Raw genomic sequence first — 9,386 nt, 5'->3', positions numbered from 1 at the left:
GTTTTGACTTGTGGCTTCTCTCTTTCAGTTCTTGCTTCCACTTGGAGGTTGAGAACCTCTTACTCATCACTAGTCGAACTCATTGAGGCAAGTGTCATTGAGGAAGATTCTGGAAGCTTCCAGGGTCTTTCCACCTCGTTGAATGAGCTTGCCATTTGTCATTTCCCGCTCAGCGCACCCTGGTAGTGCTTCCACCTGTGTTGCAGTGCACCTAGCCAGTGTAACCTCTACATTTCAACGCAGGCAGCTAGTGGAGCCTCTGAATTGATCCTGAATTGACTGTTTCTGAGTGGTTTTTGGTGGAGAACTTCTGGGAGAAGCTGTCATTGGTTGACCTTGTTCCTTTAGGGGTAGGAACAACTCTTTTAGGGACTTTGGATCCCTTGGATTATGGACATTTCATGCTCAATTCTATAAGGCACAAAAATGTCTATAACACCATGTATTCTGCCTCTGTAGTTGATAGTGCCACTACATATTGTTTCTTACTCATCCAATTGACTGCACCTCCAAATAGGTTAAACACATACCCACTTGTAGATCTTCTCTGATCCAGATCTCCTGCACAGTCTACGTCAACAAAGCCACGAATATCCAACACTCTGTCCAATCCTGGTCTTCCTCGGTAACACAAACCATAATCACTAGTGCCACGCAAATACCTGAAAACTCGTTTCACTGCTGTCCAATGCTCCTTTCCTGGTTTTGACATAAACCTGATCAATACTCCCACTGTATGTGCAATGTCTGGTCTAGTACAGACCATTGCATACATCAGGCTACCGACTGCACTTGCATATGGAACATGAGACGTGTCCTCTTCCTCTTCTTGTGTCTTGGGACACTGTTCAACAGATAACCTCACACCTACATGAATAGGAACCTTCACCAGTAACTTACTATCCTGCATATTAAACCTCTGCAGTATTGTCTCGGCATACTTCCTCTGGTTTAACCAGAGCTTCCTCTTTGCCCGATCTCTTTTAATTTCCATGCCCAAAATATAGTTTGCAGCACCAAGATCTTTCATGTCGAATTTGGAGGACAATTGTGTCTTCAAATCTTGGATAATTTCTTTGTCATTTCCAACCAGCAACATATCATCCACATACAAGACTAGATAAATAACACGGTCACCAATTAATTTAAAATACACACAGTGATTTTCTTTTCTTCTAGTGAAGCCAAGTCCCCATATAAATGTATCAAATTTCTGATACCACATCCTTGGTGACTGTTTTAACCCATACAGAGACTTCTTTAACTTACATACCAGTTCTTTCTTACCCTTCACCACAAAGCCTTCAGGTTACTTCATGTATATTTCCTCTTCCAGATCCCCGTAAAGAAATGTTGTCTTTACATCCATCTGTTCTACCTCAAAATCAAAAGTAGCAGCAACAAATAAAAGTAATCTAATAGAAGTTACCTTGGCAACACGAGAAAAAATATCACCAAAATCAATTCCCGGCACCTTGGAATAACCTATTGCTACCAACCGAGCTTTGTATTTCTCCAATTTTCCTTCTACATTTGTCTTCTTTTTGAACACCCATTTGCTGCCAATGGGTTTCCTTCCAGACAACAACTCCACCAGATCCCAAGCCTCATTTTTGTGCAAAGATGCCATTTCATCAACCATGGCCTCTTTCCAGAGTTTTCCATCCTCTGAATCCACTGCTTCCTTCACAGTTCTGGGATCATCATCAGTAACAGACAAAGCAAAATTTGAACAGAAAGCAGATGGACTATACCTTTTAGGCTGCCTTCTTTCTCGAACTGATCTTCTCAGACCTGGAGTTTGTGGCTCTTCATCTTCTGATTCCTCCTCTGCTGTAGAGTCTGATTCTTCCTCCTTTAGCTCAAACTCTATCTTCTCAGGTTCCTTTGGTTGGACTTCATGTTTAATAACATCTTTCAACTCTCTAAACACCACATCTCGACTGTACACAACCTTCCTTGTTACTGGGTTCCAAAGCTTATAACCCTTTAAACCATCCTTATACCCAATAAAGATGCACTTTTCAGATTTACTATCCAACTTAGTTCCTTTCTCCTTTGGAACATGTACATATGCTTCACATCCAAATACCCTTAGATGTGAAAGAGAGGGTTTCTTACCATTCCATACCTCATGTGGAGTCTTATCCTCCAATGCTAATGAAGGTGACCTGTTGACTAGGTAACATGCAGTATCCACCGCCTCTGCCCAGAATTCCTGTCCTAACTCGGCACCACTAAGCATGCTTCTTGTCGTTTCCATCAACGTCTTGTTCATTCTTTCTGCAACTCCATTTTTCTGAGGTGTATATGGAGTAGTCTTCTGCCGTGTTATACCACACTTCTTGCAGAATTCTTCAAATTCCTTACTGCAAAAATCTTCACCATTATCTGTCCTCAACACCTTTATCTTCTTCTCTGTCTGATTTTCCACGAGAGCCTTAAATTCTTTAAACCTGTCAAAGACTTCATATTTCTTCTTAAGGACATATATCCATGTATTCCTTGAGAATTCATCTATAAATGATACATAGTACACAGACTTACCCAGTGATGGAACCTTCATAGGTCCAAACACAACATTGTGCACAAGCTCTAATATCTGTTTTGCCCTCTTACTACCAAAGGGGAAACTCATCCAATTCTACTTCCCATATACAAAATTTTCACAAAAATCAAAATCCAAAGAGCTATTACTCATACCTTCTACCATACCTTTACCATGAAGTATTCGAAGGCCCTTCTCTCCAATATGTCCAAGCCTTTGATGCCACAACATGGTCTTCTCTCCAGAGACCACTAGATCTTATGCTCCACTTTCAGGAACCACAGAAATGTTGCACCCATCAATAACAGTGCTACCTTGTATCTTGTACAAAGTTCCAATCCGAACTCCCCACATCAATACCAGTGCTCCCCGAACCATCTTGCTGATATCCTTCTCGAACACTGTTTTTACACCTACATCATCCAACTTGCTTACAGAAATCAGATTTCTGGCTAATGCAGGAATATGCAGAACACCCGAAAGTGTTCTAACCCTTCCACCTTGCAACTTCAATTTTACTTTTCCGCGACCAACGATTCTAGCCTTCCTGTCATCCCCCAAGAAGACATCACCACCATCATATTTCTCATACTCACAGAACCACTCTCTATGGGGAGTGAAGTGAAAGGATGCACTTGAGTCAATCAACCATGCCTCATGATCTACATGTGTACTTGAAGAAGCCAAGTACACATCCCCACCTTCATCTGAGGTGGTTTTCACCTCTGCAGAAGGAGCCTCATTAAATCCCTTTCCTTTGTTAGGAGCTTTAGATTTACAGTCTCTTTTGAAGTGGCCTTCCTTTCCACATTTCTAGCACACCACCTTTATAGGTTTTCCTGGAGATTTAGATCTCCTTGTAGATTTAGAACTCCCACTCGATGACTTATTTTTGTTTTTGTTCTAGGACCGTCCTCGTATAGACAAGGCATCACCATTCTGGCTCTCCATATTTTTCTGTCTCATCTCCTCCGTCAGCAAGGCTGAGACTATTTCATCAAACTGTAAGGTTAGTTGCATTGCTATCTATTAAAATAACCAGACTATCCCACGAATCTAGTAGAGAACACAACAAACTGATGCACTTATCTTCATTTGAAATTTTAATATCAATAGATGCTAACTGACGTACCACAGTATTAAGTGCATTCAGATGCTCTGTCATCGAGTCTCCATCTTTCATCCTCAAGTTATATAGCTTTTTCTGCAGGAACAATTTATTCACCAGAGACTTAGATTGGTACAAAGTCCCTAAGTTGTCCCACAAAGCCTTCGCCATAGCTTCCCTTGATACATTCAGCGATACTGAATCTGAGACACACAATTGTATTGTGCTCTTTGCCTTCCGATCCAACTTCTTCCATTCTTCATCGGACACTCCCGTTGGTTTAGTACCTGGATCTACCGCGAGCCACTGATCTTTATCCACCAATAGATCCTCCATCTTGAGTTTCCACAACTCAAAACTATGACCATTAAATTTCTCGATCTCTATCTTTCCACTGCTCGCCATCTTCTTTCACCACCAGAATCGATCTCGCAGATCTCCCACTGAACAGGGTCTACCACAGGCCCGAGGGAAACCCCTCAACAACAAAGGCGTCCCCTTGAAGCCAAAACAACTCTGATACCAAATGTAGGTTTTAACCCTGTATAGAAATTACATGCATACGAATTCTAAAACATAGAAAATAAACAATGCGAGAGTATAACACATAAAACACATATACACAGAGATTTTCCACTGGATCCCAAAACCGGGACTACCAGCTTGATTTTTCATTATGTTCCTTTCAATGTTATAATACATATTTATACATGCCGAAGCATCCAATACCATGGACCGAAAACCATCGCGTCCAATTCCATGGACCGAAAACCATCACGTCCAAAAAACATGTGCGAAAATCATGCACAAAACCATAGGTGGGTCTGCCCATCCTAATATAGGGTCCAAAACCAAAATTTTCCGGGGTGCTACCCCGGACCCATAAAGTGGGGTTACGGGTACCACTCAAACCCCCTGTGACCTCCCCCTCTCTAACCCCCAGTTAACTACGTGGGCTAGTCGTGGAAAGAATATAACAAAACCCAACATTCTCCCACTTATTGTTTTCTTTCCACAGGGGGCCACAAGAGAGCTTAGTCATTTATCCAGCCCTGCAACGCCCATTGTTTCTCTACACCAAGAGAACTTCTCAGAGCTCACAGATTTTGTCAATGCATATGCAATATTCTTCAAAGTGTCCACCTTTACCAGCAACACCTTTTTGTCTTTATCATATCCCTCACAAAGTGATACTGAACATCAATGTGCTTTGTCTTTGAATGATATGTGAGGTTCTTTGCCAAGAAAATTGCACTTTGGCTGTCACAGTCTATTCTTATAGCTTCTTGTACTAACCCCATACTTGAACACAATCTCTGCAACCAAACTGCTTCCTTGCTTGCATGAGTGGCTGCCATGTATTCTGCCTCTGTAGTTGATAGTGCCACTACAGATTGTTTCTTACTCAGCCAATTGACTGCACCTCCAAATAGGTTAAACACATACCCACTTGTAGATCTTCTCTGATCCAGATCTCCAGCACAGTCTGCGTCAACAAAGCCACGAATATCCAACACTCTCTCCAATCCTGGTCTTCCTTGGTAACACAAACCATCATCACTAGTGCCATGCAAATACCTAAAGACTCGCTTCACTATTGTCCAATGCTCCTTTCCTAGTTTTTACATAAACCTGCTCAATAGAAAATTGCAATCTTCACCACGTAATAGTGCACCTACACGTCTCCATCGACGTTGTTCTTCGACTGGAAGACCTAGAGCCAACTATCGAGACTTTGGATTGTCCGGACACATACTCCGTGAGATGGCCCACGCATGTTTATTGCCCGGGATAAAAAAATCGAGTTGGTAGGAAAAGAAAAAAGTAATTGAAGTTTCTTGTGATAATGGGATATAGTACCCCTATCCATATATAGGGATAGGGGTACTATATCCCATTATTGTTTTGTGTACCCATTCTGATTATGATATAAATCAATGGTGCGGAGTAGAGTAGTCTGGTAGCTCGCAAGGCTCATAACCTTGAGGTCACGGGTTCAAATCCTGTCTCCGCCAGACTAGAACATACGAAGTATTTTGGTCCGGAAAGGATTGCTCTCTCACTTATCAATTTATAATTGAATTATAACTGCATGTGCAATGTCTGGTCTAGTACAGACCATTGCATACATCAGGGTACTGACTGCACTTGCATATGGAACACGAGACATGTCCTCTTCCTCTTCTTGTGTCTTGGGACACTATTCAGCAGATAACCTCACACCTACAAGAATAGGAACCTTCACCGGTTTACTATCCTGCATATTAAACCTCTGCAGTATTGTCTCGACATACTTCCTCTGGTTTAACCAGAGCTTCCTCTTTGCTCGATCTCTTTTAATTTCCATGCCCAAAATATAGTTTGCAGCACCAAGATCTTTCATGTCGAATTGGGAGGACAATTGGGTCTTCAAATCCTGGATAATTTCTTTGTCATTTCCAACCAGCAACATATCATCCACATACAAGACTAGATAAATAACACGGTCACCAATTAATTTAAAATACACACAATGATCTTCTTTTCTTCTAGTGAAGCCAAGTCCCCATATAAATGTATCAAATTTCTGATACCACATCCTTGGTGACTGTTTTAACCCATACAGAGACTTCTTTAACTTACATACCAGTTCTTTCTTACCCTTCACCACAAAGCCTTCAGGTTCATGTATATTTCCTCTTCCAGATCCCCGTGAAGAAATGTTGTCTTTACATCCATCTGTTCTACCTCAAAATCAAAAGTAGCAGCAACAGATAAAAGTAATCTAATAGAAGTTACCTTGGAAACACGAGAAAAAATATCACCAAAATCAATTCCCGGCACCTTGGAATAACCTATTGCTACCAACTGAGCTTTGTATTTCTCCAATTTTCCTTCTGCATTTGTCTTCTTTTTGAACACCCATTTGCTGCCAATGGGTTTCCTTCCAGACAACAACTCCACCAGATTTCAAGCCTCATTTTTGTGCAAAGATGCCATTTCATCAACCATGGCCTCTTTCCAGAGTTTTCCATCCTCTGAATCCACTGCTTCCTTCACAGTTCTGGGATCATCATCAGTAACAGACAAATCAAAATTTGAACAGAAAGCAGATGGACTATACCTTTCAGGCTGCCTTCTTTCTCGAATTGATCTTCTCAGACATGGAGTTTGTGGCTCTTCATCTTCTGATTCCTCCTCTACTGTAGAGTCTGATTCTTCCTCCTTTAGCTCAAACTCTATCTTCTCAGGTTCCTTTGGTTGGAATTAATGTTTAATAACATCTTTCACCTCTCTAAACACCACTTCTCAGCTGTACACAACCTTCCTTGTTACTGGGTTCCATGCTAGGAAGTTTGTTGATCCACTGAGCTTGTTTCTTTCATTGAAAAATGAAGTCATTTGATTTGTAGATTGAGACTCTAGAAGAAAATATGGTACTTAATTTTCAAGCAAGTGTTCTTCTTGATGATCCCTTCTAAATTATCTTGATGTTTTTAAGAATTTTTAGGACACTTCAAAGACTTTCCATCAATAGCAAAGAGTCTTCAAGGGAGATAAAAATAGACGTATTTTCTTCAGATGATCAGGCCTTCAATGAGAGCTTGATGTAGTATCCTTCCTTCTATGTCAAAAAACCTTCTTCCTTAATTATTTCCTTGTGCCCTTTAGCAAATTATGTCCTCAAGTTATGCCAAAAATGATGATATGCAAGTTTCCTTCTTCTCCCCTTAGTTCTAATACCATGTTGGTGAATCTAGTATGGAAGCTATTTAAACAATACTCCTTATCCTTGATAACTGCTTGCAAAATTATGTTAGCTTCTTATTATTCTTTATTATATTATTTTCATCAAGCAATTATAAATACCATAAAACATGAATATCATAAAACATAATGGACACAAGATGTAGGCTTTAATCTAGAGCAAAACCCCTCCAAAGGGGAAAACCCAGAAAAAAATGATTCTCTTCTTATAGAATCAGATCAGATGAGAAATCCAAGATCCAAATTCCAAGACCAAGTCCACTCATAATCCCCAAGTTAGTCGTCCTTCCAATCTTTTCCAACGAGTCAAAGTCTCCTTAAGTCAACAATAGTCAAACCCTTCTAAAAGCTAGTCAAAATTATGATTTTGGCCCCTACAACAGAATTTCAGCCTCCTGCAATTGACCTGTAATTTTGATCCTTCACAACTCTGAAATTTCGGACATGTGAGGTTTTCTAGGGCATATTCTCTCTCTTTTCACTTGGCTTTTCTTCTCCTCTTTCTTTTTCCTTTTCATTGATTTCTGCTTCTTCTTGCACAAGATATTGAACTTTCTTGTGTGTGTAAAATGAGGTCAAATTGATCTTATATATACATATGAGGAGGTCAAATTACCCAAAACAAGGTTGAATTGGTCTTGTAGGGACAAAATTGACATTTTGACTCAAAATAATTTTTTCTTTACACTTTATTTTCAAAGTCCAAATGGGACTTAACTTCAAGACTTATGCCAAATATTCCCTTGACTTGACAAACCCTAGAAACATGAAGAACATGCTTGACCTTGAGACAAATCAACTTAAGCATGAAACCCATGAGAGAAAATAATAATTATTTTTTTTCTTTTTATAAAAATATACAATGTCATAAGTACAAAGGTAATTATGAAGATCAAATCTATTTACATTCCCCAAGAGTGTGATCCCCCCGACGTGCCTAGTGCAACATACTACATGTATGGATAGTCATGCAAAGAATATAACATATACCCAACATTCTCCCACATGTTATTTTCTTTGCACGCACGGGGTTATAGGAGTATTCGATCAAAAATCTAGGGCAATGATGCCCATTACTCTACACCAAGAGAACTTCTTAGTGCTCAAATTTTTTGTTAATGAATCTATGTCATTCTTCAAAGTGTCACCTTTTCTAGTAGCACATTCTTATCTTCAATCATATCCCTCATGAAGTGTTATTGTACATCAATATGTTTTGTCTCTAAATGATAATATGGGTTCTTATGAGGAAGATTTCCCTCTGACTATCACAATCTATCCTTATAGCTTATTATACCGACCTAATACCTAAACACAATATCTATAATCATATTGTTTCCTTTCTTGCATGAGTAGCTACCATGTATTCATATTTTTCATTTGATAGTCCCACTACATACTATATTTTTTCATCCAACTGATTTCTCCTCCAAATAAGCTAAACATATACCTAATTTCATATTTTATGTGATCCAAATCTCCACTATAGTGTACATCAACAAAGCCATGTATGTCCAACACGTTATCCTATCCTAGTCGTCCTTGGTAGCACAATCCATCGGTAGTAGTGCGTTGACGGTGTTGGACCCACCAACATTCAGGGGATCTCCTTGATGTGAAGTCCCAAATAGACCTCACATCGTTTGGTGTTCCTGGTGAGTGTTCAGTTGTAAATGTGTGAAGGTTCTTCTACTACGGAGAGGGGAGAAAAGTGAGCCTCTAAGTGGGAGATAGTAGTACCACCCAAGAAGAGACACACATGAACTGGAGGGATTCGTCTAAAATCTAGCGGAATAGTCCACAGAGGATGTGACAATCATTACAACCAACGAATGAAGAAATATCTTTATAATATCCCGCAGAATAGTCCACAAGGATGGGAAAGTGATGACAACCATTACAACACATTCTTAATAATATAAGTAATAAAATGACCAAAATAGTTCAATTATCTTAGTGCATGTGAAAGCAAACATGAGATAA

At 39.7% G+C, this 9,386-nt stretch overlaps 1 non-coding gene across 1 annotated transcript; it reads left to right on the top strand.

Moving 5' to 3' along the window:
• The first annotated feature begins 5,597 nt into the window (after positions 1-5,597).
• On the top strand, positions 5,598-5,671 carry TRNAM-CAU (transfer RNA methionine (anticodon CAU)). The gene has a single exon. It is a non-coding gene; the product is annotated as a tRNA-Met (tRNA).
• The last annotated feature ends 3,715 nt before the right edge of the window (positions 5,672-9,386 follow it).

This window comes from Pinus tabuliformis, chromosome 5_1 (assembly GCF_031772625.1).
Source record: "Pinus tabuliformis cultivar Carrire ecotype Pingquan chromosome 5_1, CPIR1, whole genome shotgun sequence".
NCBI lineage: Eukaryota > Viridiplantae > Streptophyta > Pinopsida > Pinales > Pinaceae > Pinus > Pinus tabuliformis.
The sequence above is the reverse complement of the archived record's forward strand: the minus strand, read 5'-3'. Positions and strand labels throughout refer to the sequence as shown.